The 13,991-nt window shown below is 40.0% G+C and overlaps 1 protein-coding gene across 8 annotated transcripts in view; it reads left to right on the top strand.

Moving 5' to 3' along the window:
• DIO3 (iodothyronine deiodinase 3) overlaps nt 1-13,991 on the top strand; it is a 114,778-nt gene that overhangs the window by 13,443 nt on the left and 87,344 nt on the right. For 3 of the 8 annotated variants that reach the window (XR_011679121.1, XR_011679122.1, XR_011679120.1), the window contains one exon: nt 476-1,101. The exons of the other annotated variants lie outside the window; for them this stretch is intronic. The gene's annotated coding sequence lies outside the window, so the exon portion shown is untranslated. Of the gene's footprint in view, nt 1-475; nt 1,102-13,991 lie in introns of those variants that run through there. 8 annotated transcript variants of the gene reach the window in all.

Below are 13,991 nucleotides of genomic sequence, written 5' to 3'. Positions count from 1 at the left end.
AGAAATTGGTCTAAAATATTAAAGTTATTAAATATCTAAAATATTAAAGACATTGTCCTTGATTTATGGCCTTTGAGGTCAGAAATGTCCATTAACTGTCCTGTCTAACATTTTCTGTCGCAGACATTACCCGATTCCCTATATATGGAGCCCAAAATTTCTGCTTGGCTGACATGTGTTTTCCAGAAAGGGATTCAATTTTGACATGTACACAATTGCTTTCTTGGGCTGTTTGTTTCAGCAGCTCATCACACTTACTGCTACAAATCCAAGCCTCAACGCTCGCTTAAATTTACTTGGCTTATATTTCCACCCACTGATTCTTGTAATATATTCATCTGATGCAAGACACTTTTTTTCTTGTTGTGAAGGTAATTATACACTGTAATCCAGTCATCTCATTTTGGTAAGGGAAACAAAACGTACTTTCCAATCTGCAAGCAGTTCTTGTACTTTTTCTCCCACCCTTTTTCAGATTTCTAGCACCCACTGTGCTGCAACGCACCCCAGCCACATAAGTCAACTCATACATCCCTGCTAACTTGTTCAAAGAGGATGTTATTCCTCTTGCACACCATCAGATCGAGCCCTGTGTCCAGTTGCTTCCCTGCAGTGATACCATGGACTCTTCAAGCACCACCCTTTGGATATGATTTCTATTGCATCAATACAGACACTATTTGTGCATGATATAAGATTCTTTTCTGCAGAGGTCCTGCTTACTGAATTTGGGCTGCTCCATCTTCACAATTTATTTATCATTCCACCAATTTTAATTTCCTCCCTAATTTTCTAAGCATTATTTAAATAAGGATGTACTTGTCTCTCAACCATTAAGGGCACTACTGGGGCCCACCAAGAGTAACACCCATTTCTGCAAAGTGACTCCAGAGCTTTCCTTCAGAGCTGACAGCTGCTTTTTGACACCTATCAGTTAGTCAGTTCTTAATCCCCTCAGCAGTCACTCAATACCTGTTGTACAGTACTCATTTGTATTAAATGCTTAGACAGAGAAGGCAAACAAGTGTATTTGAATGCTGAAAAAATGGACTAAGAACTTAAATCCTGGAAAGTGTTAAAAAGCCTAATCCCGGCTGGTGCCTAAACCAGTTGTACAGTACTCATTTGTATTAAATGCTTAGACAGAGAAGGCAAACAAGTGTATTTGAATGCTGAAAAAATGGACTAAGAACTTAAATCCTGGAAAGTGTTAAAAAGCCTAATCCCGGCTGGTGCCTAAACACTTACAAGCACACAGACTTATGTGACTCATTGTAGGTCCACAGTTATGAAACCTCATGCTTTGTATATTTTTCTGTTGATATTAATTTCTCTTATCTGTGAAAGAAAAACTTAGACTGTCGGATAGATCACACATTGCCTTTTGTAGTCACACACACGGAGCTTCCCTTTTGTTTCTCTGCATCTTCACAGGTAACTATTCTTTTTCAAAAATAATTGGCAATGTCAGTGTAAATCTTTCAGATAGTATTTCTAATATTATTGAGTTCAGATCATGCAGCTTTGGTGACTTTCATCCATATATTCAAGTATTCCCTCATCTGTTTCTATCAATAGGATTTATTTATTTGTGTCACAGTGTTTCTTTCTTGTTAATTGCTTCAAGTTATTTTATGTAATTAAAGACAGATGGTAAAGCAAAGTTCAGTATCTCATCCATTTGTTAATCGGTGGCTTATGCAGCTCTATAAATGTAGCAGGGATGTTATGATTTTGGTGTTTTGTGTGCTGTGCTTTAAATTAAATACTGGGACCAATTCCGAGTTACACTGAAGCCAATGACAAAAGCTGCCATTGACCAGGATCTCACAGTGGGAGACCATGGATGAGGAAAGCTGTGAGCCAGCTCAGTGTGGTGTTTACGCTTTACAGAGGCACACAGCTCACTCCCTCCTACACCCAGGTCTCACCAAGGACCTTTGCATCAACAGCTTCCACAATGTGTCAGGGGCAAAGGGAGCAGCAAGTCAGGACATTGATGAAGAGGTTTATGGAAATCCATCACTGGTTTCAGCGTTCTTTCAGTTTATTCTATTTTGGGGAAATTATATTTTTTTCATATGCAAGGGAGCAAAACATCTGTTTTCATTAAGGACATCTTGTTCTTCAGATCAGAGGAAATAACCAGAAAAGGAATAACAAACAAAAGTCTCCAGAGGAAAAGAAGCCTGCCACGTGCTCCCTTGGGCAGCCATCTTGAACTGATCCAGAGTGTTGGCAGCCTGGGAGCAGCCCATCAGATCCCAGAGCCCAGCACAGATCCCTCACTCCCACACAGTCCATGCATCACTCACTGCACACCCAGCATGTTCATGGGCTTATTTTACCCCAGCTATCTCCTATCTGCAGATCAATCTGGAGAGTACTCTCCTCGCCCTGCAGGCTCTAGCAGACTGTGTTATTTTGATGCCCTTATCCTTCCTCTGTCATAAAGAAAAGGTTCATGGCATTCTTTCTGGCTTGCCTGTCTGTCCCCCATGCTCCCACACTGAGCAAGTACCCTCTGTACAGGCACCAGCAATGGCTTTCTAACCAACTTACTTGCTCCCATCTTTCAGTCCAACAAGCAATTTGGCTTTATCTGTTTTGACTCAGTACGAGCCTGCTCCTATTGTTTCCCACATTCTTGCATTTCCACCACAGTATGTGACTGACAGAAAAGCAATTCCTCAATTAGACTACAAGGGGTGTGCTGGAAATCACAAGTCAGCCTAAGGATTTATGTGCTAGACCAAATTATCGTAACTGACACAACACTTCCAGCAAGTGAGTGTGGAAATACCAGAATCTCCCCCATCCCCTCACCACCACCACCACCACCCACTCCCCCCCACCCCCACTCCCCCTTTCTTCTTTGGGAAAGGCAAATTAGAGAGAATAAGGATTCCTCATCGCTACTGTGAGTCATGCTCACATTGAGCACATGGCTGGTGAGGTCAGTGGCAAGGGTTATTGGGCTTCAACTACAGAAAAAAATGGATTTTTCTAAAAGGCATCACAGTCAGAGCAACATGAAAGAAGAGGAATGCAGAAGCCACCAAGGCCCCTAAACCACAGGTGAAAGGGAAGCACAGTTGGACTCACATTTCTCAAAAGAATGAGCAGAGACAGGTGGCATAGGATACTGTGCCCTTTTATTCACCTAATCTTTTGGCCCTTAACATAGACTTTTATTTCCTCACCATGGATGTTCACCAAAGTAAAAAATTAACCTATTTTACTCAGCCTAAGATAGGATTTTAAAAAATGTTAGCACCACTTATTCTGGGGAACAAGCAGTGAGGCATATTTGAAAATAACTGAGTAATTTCTGCCAAGCAGGTGTCATGCCTAAACCCTATTTAAAATTCAGACATTGAACTTTAAGCACATGCTTAGGTCCTGATAAGAGACAATGCAATTTAAGCAAAGTGGAATTCAGCGTGTGCTTGGCTAAGTGCTTGAGTCAGGTCCCAACCACTGAAGGATTACTGGCACCAGCAGTCCAGCCATGGATTGTAGGGTGGCACTTAAACTGCTGAATCTGCTATAACAAGTGGGTTTTTTTTTTCCTTTTACTCATTTTTACTTCTTCTTTTTTTGTGTGTGTTCCTGTAAAACAGGTTTCACCCTTCAGGAAACCATCTGTATTTGGCACCTATTTGGCACATTTTTACCTATTGTAAAAGAATGACAGTTGAAAATTCCAAGCTACTTTAACTATAGAGAAAAAAATCTTCTAATGTTGATGCTGAAACAGAACTTAAAGTATTATAGGTTGATAGTTCTTTTTTTTCTTTCATTTTTTATTGTTAAATGCTAAAGCATCAGGCAAATACACTTTACAGTCTATTGCATCGGGCTCTTTTTCAGTAGGTTGTCTCCTGCCAACAGCAGGTTCAGAACTGCCAGTTCTAATTAAAAACTTTATTTTAAAGATACATTTCACAGTTTATTCATGGCATCCTGAGAAATTTAAATTGCTGGATTGAGCAAATGGATACAGTTTCTTTTCTATTGATTCCCAAGTAATGGCTTTAATTAATAGTTTCAGCAATTCACAATTGATGTACTGTGGCTGTTGAAATCAATTTCTTCTTTTATACGAGTCACCTAGAGTGAATTCCCCTAGTTTTGCCTATTTCTTTGCACAGGATTTATCTAAATTTTATTTACTTTTTAATTTTGCATTGCATCAGTCTAAAAATGGCCAAAGATTATTCTGGCCTCAAGAATTTCAGTGACAAATCCTTTTAGTAGTCCCAGTTGTAACAAACAGATAATTGCCATCATGAACTCTGTATAAGCATTGTGTATAGCATTGTGAAATCTCTGATTTGTAAGCATATTGCATAGCAAAAGCTATTTTGATAACCCATGCTTTTCCCTGCTATGTCCAGCTCTCTAGTTGCAGAAAAATATCAGTGAAACAGTTTCTGCCTTCTAGATTTGGTGGGAAAATAGCGCCTTCAAGAGCTGAACACCAGATCTAGAAATGCCACACCTATGGGTGGCTAAATTTTACTGTGCCTTATTTCTCTGCCTTAGGTGGCAGAGAAATAACTTGAACAGCATAGGATGGAGTTAAAAAGGAGAAAAATATAGCCTAGGCTTTTGATTCACTATGTTTTTATAATTGTTAACCAAATGCACAGCATATATTCTACTTCAATGACTGCCACTTTTAATCTTGTATCCTTTATGAGCTTTTCAGATTAAATACATGGATTGCAGTGTTCTATTAGGTGATTAAATAATATATCATACCTTTATTTTATTATTTGGTGATCATTAGCTGCTGTAGAGCATATTACCAGCAGCAAGTCCTCCAAATACCTTGTACTAACAGTATCACATCAGAAAAAATCATTACAATTCATGAGCACCCTGTCTGCATTCTCACAATGATATAAATACACCTCAGTTGCTTAGTGAAGTCAGATGTTTGCATTTACCAACAGGTTTTATCAGGACATAGGCCAGAGATTCCTTAAGAGTTTCAGACTACAGGCAGCATCTTCCTAAGTTTTCTCATTAAGACTCACCCCTGCTTTCTGATCATACAGAAACCTTCTGGTTTTGGTGGCTGAATAACAGCCCTGAGGCAAGCACAACTGTTAGCATTTGAAAGTGCTAGCTAGGAAATATTTAATGCGTTTTTAGCTACTTTTAGCACCATTAAACTGTTGGAGGAAAAAAAACAAATCACAAACAAACAAACAAAAAAAACCAGTCAATGCTATCTGATGAGCCAGCTCTTCTACAGACACTCCTCAGGCCTTTGGTGGTCTGCAGACCACAGTTTCAAATCCACTGCAGTGTTTGAAATCTCACCCTTAGAGCAGCTGAAAGCTCTTAGCACCTGTGTGTTTCTTTTTACAGTAAGAGCTGGATCTGGCTTCAAATGCAGGATAAACAAAGACGTATAATTTTGACTTAAGAGACATTTAACTAAACCACCAATATATTCTCTTAATTCAAAGCAGGAATAGGATGAACATCTCCAAATCCAAAGAATGTATTATATCATCAACTCCTTATTTTTAAGTGGTTCCAAATCACCAAAAAGATTGTGTAAGAGCAGCTGATTCCCAATATAGATATCCTTTTCTTGGGCACCAAGTCATGCCAAGATGCTGGCTGAAATTTTACAAGCGTCTCAGATTGTACTTTAAATAATAGTTATTAGTCATAAGGATTGGCTACCTTTCTTTTCTTTGAAAAGAAGCTATAAATGTATCATCATTTATTCATTTCTGAAATCATCATATTGTTCTCCAAAAGAGTTGGGTTAAATTTACAAAATTTAGAAACATATGTTGTGGGACGTGTTTAGGATGTTTCTACTCCTAAACTCAAGTTCAAAACTATGCGTCCCATCCCAGTTGTGAATTCTATGAGAAGTATGTTCAGTCAGAAGTACAAACATTTCTGCAAATTTCTAAAGGTGGGATTTCCTCCTTATCTAAGTAAAACATTTTCTTCTTGAATAAAAATAATCTGATAATTACTTTTATTCTTGCATTGGTGTACCAGTTCCAAGGCCCAGTCATTAACTAGGACTCCAAGTTAATAAGTGCTGTATGAACAGGGAGAAAGCAAATTTTCCCTGCCCCAAAGCGTTTGTAATGTAAACTCCTAATTTAAAATTCATTAATTTTACACATCACCTTACATAACAATCACAATGCCATAAAGGAGTGAACACATGCTTGTAATTAAAGCCATGGCAGTCTCATCCCATTGTATGAAAAATAGCTCTATCATAATGGTCCTGAGTTTGTGCCAGACTAGCAGCTAATCATGGGAGAAAGATGATCTAACACTTACAGAACATGAAAATAGAAATGAAACGTTCTGGTTCCAGCCTATTTTCTCTAGACTTGCTGGGTGATCTTGTGCGTGCTACTTGAGCTTTCCGCCCCTCAATTTACCCATGTGCAGAACAGCAATAACAGTATTTATCTGACTCAGAAATGTTTTGTAAGAATAAATTCATAAATCATTAAGTCTCTTACGCACTCTCAACATGCTTTCTACACAGCACCCATTATAGACACTCGAGAAGAACACATGAACTACTGGTTTTAGTCGCAAAATGCCTCTAAAAAGTAGAGTTCAGGGGATGCATGGCAGGAGAATATAGATCCATCACGGTCAAAACCTTTCTACTCCTGTGCTATTTACATTTCACCTGTAATATGCAATAAGGATAAAGTCAATCAAATTCATTTTGTCACTTCTTGATTTACAACATGTTAACAAATATATGTTCAGAAACTCAGATCAAGATTTTCTACATAAAACTTCTGGAGAAACTTCTTTGATTCTTAATCTGTATACTGTTTTCATATCAAACGCTTTAGAAATTGAAAAGGTCACAGTAATACCTTACAGGGAGAAAAATTATGGTTAATGCTACTTTGGATAACTCTTCATCTTAAAAGAATGCAGGGATATTGCTCAGTAGTCATAGCATCACTGTGCTTGTACCTAGCAGGAAATGCCAATACTAGATCATCAAGGTCAGTAGTCCCATTCATTGACAAAACCATTCATTATATGAGAATGAATGAAGTGTCTTGAAAGTTAGCAGTCTCAGACTCTCTGTGCAGATTTCACAGTTCAGGACAGAGCCACTCTATCAGTGGAATACTTTCAGCATGTAATCGTCTGTAAAGTCACGTCCCAATAGAGATAATGAGGTCCCATTCATTATTTGCCAAAGAAGTGCAGCAATTCAAGCCTGACTCTCTTCTGCTGTAAAATTAAGTGTTTGAAATTTGGACCTGATCCTACCTTCACTGAAGTCAATGATAAGGCACCACCTGATTTCAAGGGAGCAGCAGCAGATTTTTTGTAATGCAGAGATCACATTAAATTCACTCTACCCTTCTCTCACAGAGTGAAAAGCAGGTCATGGGTATGATGTTTGCAGCAATAATGAGGAGGCTTTAGAAACTAAATGGGATGTAGCTGATTATTTTAGCACAAATTGAACTGAAGTACTAATGACTTACCAAGCATTATTCTTATCTGTTGCACAATCAGCACATGATGATGTCCAGAAATAGTGTAACATCATACTTTGTTCAGCAAAAGGCTCAAGGGCTGATTCACTCTCTATGACATAAATCGGGAGGCAACCTCACTAAAGTAATTGAATTACATAAGACTAAAATTAGTGACAGGAGAGTTAGACCTGAAAAGGACCTCTCCAAGCAGTGAAAGGGAAGGTGCCACCTGCCCCCAGCACTGTCCATCTGAGCCAAGGACCACCCCAGCCTGCTGTGCTTGTGAAGGGCTGAACCCCAGCAGGGACTGCAGCAGCCCTTCTGCCACAGTCTGTGGTACCTTTGCTTGGGGAAAAAAAGGGTTTGAGACCAGAGAAAAAGTGACTTGATGGGACCACCCCAAAGGAAGCCACAGGGAAGATCAGATACTTGGATTTTACTGTGACACCAACTTGTTTCAGTCAGACCCAGACCAAAGAACAGGGCTGCTCTGAGCCAGTTTGCCTGGCCAAAGAGCTGGCACACAGATTGCAGTGAATATCCTGGAAATGTGCTCTCTTTTTGACACTTGTCCGAGCTCCCTGACAAGCATAGCTGCCCCCAGCAGAGAGGCATTAGCTGCTTCTGACATTGGCTCCTAATTTCCATATTCAGTGCAAGATATTCATTTTTCTCCAGTTTTAATGCAGTTTACTCACATAAGTTATTCAACTCTCAGTGCAGATGCAAATTTCTTGGTCCAAGTATTCACCTCTGCTCCTTCTTAGCCATGTCACATTCTCCACTACAGCACAGTGATGTGCTCTGAGCACTGCCCTGCCATGTCCCCTTTATTGCTCACCAAGATCCTGCCCCCAGCTGCAGGGTGCTACCACAAGTACCTGAATTGTCCAGTGGAGATTATAGCCACTCATAACATCCTGCTGTGAGTAGCAGCAGGACACACAGTAAGGCTACAGGTGGCCATACAAGATCCCATTTGCCAGTAAGTCAGAGAGCATTTTTCTAACACCAAGAACAAAAAACCAACCTTTGAGCAGAACTTTGAGGCTGACAGAGCCATGCCCTTCCCTATTGAATGAATGTTTCTACATTCTGAAGTCAGAGAGACACTGAGAGTATCACCAAGCAGCCCCTTACATCTTTTTACACAAGCCCAGCATCATGTTCTAGCAAGAGAGCCACAGTATTTCCAAAGCAGTAGCATGTTCATCAGGAGACCCTTAACTTATTCTTCCCCTTATGCACAGCAAACATTTGTACTTCTACAGCTGTGAGCATCCTCTTTTATGTACAAAAAAGCTAAAATTAAGATTAGTAGTTCCTGTGCAGAAAATCAGCATCCATTATAATGAACAATTCTGGCTTGTAAAGTTAAGGGGTCTTTTATATAATGAATAAACTGTTCACCAGCATTATGCCTTTAAACAGTATTTGAGCTATTGTAGAACTATCTGCAAGTCAGCATCTTACATGGCTCAGAGAAATTAACTAAATTGAGGCTTAAACTAAATCAATGCTCAGCAGAACTGTAGCCTTATTTTTGGATGCCAAGCCACACTACAGAAAACTTTGTTAGAAAGCAAAGAGAATGTTACAGAACATGTGTGTGTGTAAAGGAAAACATTATTCACAGCTAAAGTTACCCATGAAATACAAATGCAGAAGATTAGGAAATCTGAAAATCTTATGTGTACTTTAGGAACAATAAACTTTCTATAATGCCTTACACTTGAGAAGTTTTAATTAGATCACAATAATTAAGTCTGTCTGATAACATCACTGTGATATACGTCTTCATTTACAAATGGGTAAACTGAGACTGAAAGTGGTCTTTGTGCCAATTTGTGCCTTACCCAATCAATCAAAGAACAAAACAGCACAGAACTACTGATGTCCTGGCTTCCACTTCACTGGTCAAACTTTTACCAGATCACATCTCATGCCAACAGGACCTCATGCTAACAACCTCTTTGTATTTGAGAGTGGGACCCAGAGTTTTCAACTCCATTATTGCAGTAACACTTCATCACTTGTATTCCTGTCTATTAGTTTAGCATATACAACTGTTTTTACAGCCAAACAAAACAAGTTTACGAATTCACATATTTTTATTTTAATTATTAATTACATTGTTTTCCAAGAACCTCATTTAAAATACCATTGAAAGTCTTTTTCTCATTTGTCAAAAGCCCAGTAAATTTATTCCCCTTTTATGTGGTACTGGATTATTTACTCTTCATTTTCTACATGAAACAAGCCCTGACTAGTTACTAGATGGCAGACATGTCATGTCCAAATCCCAGAAACCTGCTTACTTTACTTCATAGGTCTTTTGAGGGTTTGGCTGTTTTCCTGATCTTGCATATGTGAGCTCCATCTTTCTGAGAATGCATCAGCCAGCCTGCCTGAGCTAGTCACAGGCAGGATTAGTAAAACCAGGCATCTGCAGATCTTAAGCTACCAAAAATGAATACCAGTGTTGTATTCTAGGGGCTTTCATTTGGTGTAGGACTGTGGGCCTTGGCAGGGTGAGTTGGGATACTCCCTCCCGATAACTTATCTGCAGGAAAAGGAGTGCCAGGTTTTATAGGATTCAGCAGCAGCGCGGCTAATGAGGACAGAGCAGCCTGACCTGTGGAAGTGTTGAGCAACCACAACTCCCATTTACTTAAGCACTTTTGTAGATCAGATCCTCAAGGTTATTTGCTTTTTGGAATAAGCCACTTGTGGTCTGCATCAGCCTTTTCTCTTGGCAATGGTGGCCCACGCCATTTGTTGCTGGCTTTGGTCAGCCGTGACCAGCATGGCTCCTGATCACAGACCATGTGACATAGCTATTTTTAGCATATCAAATTCGCAGAGAGACTAAATGCCCAGTTTTTGCAAAGTTGTTGAAAAGACAGTTTCGTCTTGTTCAAAGCATTTCTGTCTCCAGGTCCAGCAAACTGCTGCTTTTGACAAACTACAAGTCACCATCTTGCTACTGAGCAGACTGTGCCTGGGAGAAAAGAATCAATTAGATAATAAAAGTGTTAGAGGATTTGCTTATTTTATCACTTCGTTTATCCTTTCAGTGTTATTGTTCTGTCAAGAAACCAAAACATGAAGAACTACATCACAATTACTCTTTGCTTTGACTCACACAAACCAAGAAAGATGGGTCAGTGAGGGCTGTCATGAGCTGCACCCATTACCACTGCTGTCCTTTGGAAGGAGCCTTTGTTCATTTTTCCTCACTTCTGGCTACTCATCAGGAAGGGCCAGTAAGGAGGGAATCTTCTTTAGTGAGCTTCTGCATTGTTTTCTCTTCTGTATTAGTAAGAAAGAAAAGAAACTAAGCAACAATATAGAATTTTGACTTACAGAATGCTATGTGTTTTTTTTCCCACAGATTTTACTACCTCCCTCCATCACTGCCATTGATTTATCTGTTTCACTGTGTGAAAAGCTCATCCTCTACTAGGCTGAATAGCTGAGTACTGCACAATTCATACCCTCTCCCATAGAGCTTATTTTCAGGGTTTTCATAAGGAGAGGAAAATAACCTGACAACCTGACTAACACAGCTGTAAATTGATTGATTAAAAAAAAAAAAAAAGAGAGTTTTCCAAAAAAATTTCCTGAAACTTATTGCAATGAATTCAAGCTTTTCTACAACGAACGAGACACAAAGGGGTCTATGCAACCAAATTCAATTGTATTGCAAATTACCTACCTACCTGAGTAGAGATCCCTCCTTTGTCTGATTGAGAATATAGATATAGGCATGGGACTGCCACATGACTACTTTATTGCAGAGTTCATCTGCCTCTTTCCATCCCCCTTTCCCCATATTCTGCCAATCTGTACTTCCTCCCTACTGTCAAATGCTCCCCTGGTCTACCTCTAAAAATGTAGCCCTTAAAATATCCTAACAAGCTTTATGGACCTGTACAGCAACAAGGAAGATTTGGCTATCAGAGGGCTATTTGTCACACACACTGAACTTAGCTCAGAGCCTCATTAGATACACATATGGAGCTTCAAGGGTATTTGTTTGGGATGGGCTGTGAACTTAACCAAAGGTAACTCCCATTCACTGGCAGATGGAGGAGGTGGTGCCAGTAACATTACTGGGTTCAGAAATACAACACAGCTTGTCATAACATGTTGCTCTGGCAACATCTGTTAACAGCCCACAGAGCTATGTAGCACTTAAGCCAGATATAGCCATAATGTAGTCTTTTGCACTGAGCTGCAGCTATTTGTACCTTTCCCAGACAGCAACATGTATTATTTGCTCCTGGCCTCAGAAAACCCCACCATCTCTTTCAGGGTTTATTTTTATTTTTCTGGGATTAGGCTACAATGCTGTGGCAAGTACATCTCAGTAACAGCCTTTTTGGAGATGTGAAACTCAGAATTACACCAAATTCCTTCAGGCACTCCTGACAACACCCAGCTAGAAGCAGAGTTTGGTCCAGACAGCATTGCTCCTCAATCAATGGAGCTAATTTCTTACAGGAACTCCTCCCAGCTTCACCAGCATCACTCCAGATCCTTTACAACATAACATCCACTCCCATGTACTCTATTCAGCAATGGGGAAGCTAGTCTGGCACCACCAGGAAAGATTATAGAAACAAACATTTTTGCTTTTGAGTTTATATTTATGACCATTTTGATGTGTTAAAGCTGCAAATGGACCAATGTAGTCTCCTACAAGCCATGAGGTCATATCAACACAAATTCTCTATGACAAATGTAGTCTATAAAGAAGGATAGGTGATAGGGAAGGAGACAAGGACTTCTGCTTTCTTGTGCACCATCAGGATTTTATCACAAATCACAATTTTTTTATACTTTTAGAATTTTGCATGTTCAATGCATGAAAAGGATGACAATTTCCAGAGTGATAATTACTTGATATTTCTGTTGTGATAAGGGAGCCCTTCAGGGTGGCTACAGAGACAAAAGTCAAAAGAGGTTAATGCATGCCACAGCTGTGCTATACCCTTCCTCTGGGTCTAGTAAGTCTGGTGGGTTTTTCCACTGAAACAGCAAGGGATTTTCCTATCAGAAGGCAGCTGGTATCAGCAGATCTCCCAGCTTATCTAGATGTCGCATCTCTTCCAATTTAAATGCTACATCAATGGTTATTAAGCCTGCGTTGCAAAGAAATAAAACTAAGGAAAACATTCTGGAGGGTGCTCTGGATTCCATTAAAGGATTGAATTTCTCACTATGTTACACTTTTTCCATATGGCTGAAACATGGAGCTGAATACATTCATATACTGCTAGTGGTATAATCCCAGATGGTGACAAATGACCTCATTTCAACAGCAACGTATAGATCTTTATGACACCAATGCTCAGCCATGCTCTTGGGATATTCTCTCCAAACAATGAATGACTGGCAGATAGCATAATGTTTAACTTCTGCCTTCACTTTTGCACACACTTTATGGCTAACGCTGCAGAGCTACTCGTTCATTAAGTACTCAGCCTTGTAACAGCGTTCAGATGACACGAGATATTCCCTGAGCTGCCAGCCAAGGACCTCCTTTGGCCCACGAAGGTCAACTGTGGTGCAGGCAGTGTGTCACTGTGTGTGTGTAAAGATATGCTCTGGCAGGGTAGAAGTGAGCTGATAACGTCTTACCCCTGCTTGGGCCCTTCAGCTGCCTCTTGGGGAAGCGTGAAAGGCTGCCAAGCTCAAGATGTGCTGCATCCTGCAATTTGGCTTTCCAGAGAAGAACAACCCCTCCCCCCAAACTCACCCACGCAGTTCTTTACCCCAAGAAGAGGTCATCACACAAAAAGTAGATAGGAGAGAAAAAGACTGCACACTTGACTGTAACTGCAAAAGAGAGAAGTCTGGAGTCCTCTTGAGATGTTGTGTAAATGGAAAGCAATCTGGGCTGTCTCCATTTTTTACAGAAAGACCTCTGTGCTTTTGTGGACTTCATGGCCTGCCAGATGGAGACGGCTCCAAGTAACACTGAGATCTTATTGCTGCAGAAAACCAAGGAGAGCTATAACCCCAAGTACTGCAGGTGTAGGAGGGAGTACTTGCTCGGATGATGATTCATGTCAGCATCTGAATAAATAAGGTCAGACAGCCAGAGATTATCCCAGTGAAGGGGAGTTGATTTGTTTGGGGGGCAGAAAGGAGGGGCTGTTTGTTTGTTTCGTATCATTATACTGTAACCCTGGCCTACTCTGACTTGTTTTTGGTTTTTTTTTCCCAAGATTTAGTACTCATTTATTTTAATTAAGACCTCCATTCAGCAGAATATATAACTGGGTGCAGCCTACCTGAACTGGAATAGCTGTATCAAAAGCATAAATCCTAATGTTAGCATCCACTATGTAGTCAGCATAACGTAGCATTTATAAACATATCTGCAATCTGTTTTAAGGAAGATGTCTCCACTACAGACCATAAAAAATAAAAAATCACTTGCCTCAAAGGGGTGAAAAAGGATTAATT

This window comes from Agelaius tricolor, unplaced genomic scaffold, assembly GCF_023055355.1.
Source record: "Agelaius tricolor isolate 1412-34295 unplaced genomic scaffold, bAgeTri1.0.p SCAF_5, whole genome shotgun sequence".
In the NCBI taxonomy this organism is placed as follows: domain Eukaryota; kingdom Metazoa; phylum Chordata; class Aves; order Passeriformes; family Icteridae; genus Agelaius; species Agelaius tricolor.
Note: the sequence above shows the minus strand (reverse complement) of the source record. Positions and strands in the feature narration are given on the sequence as shown.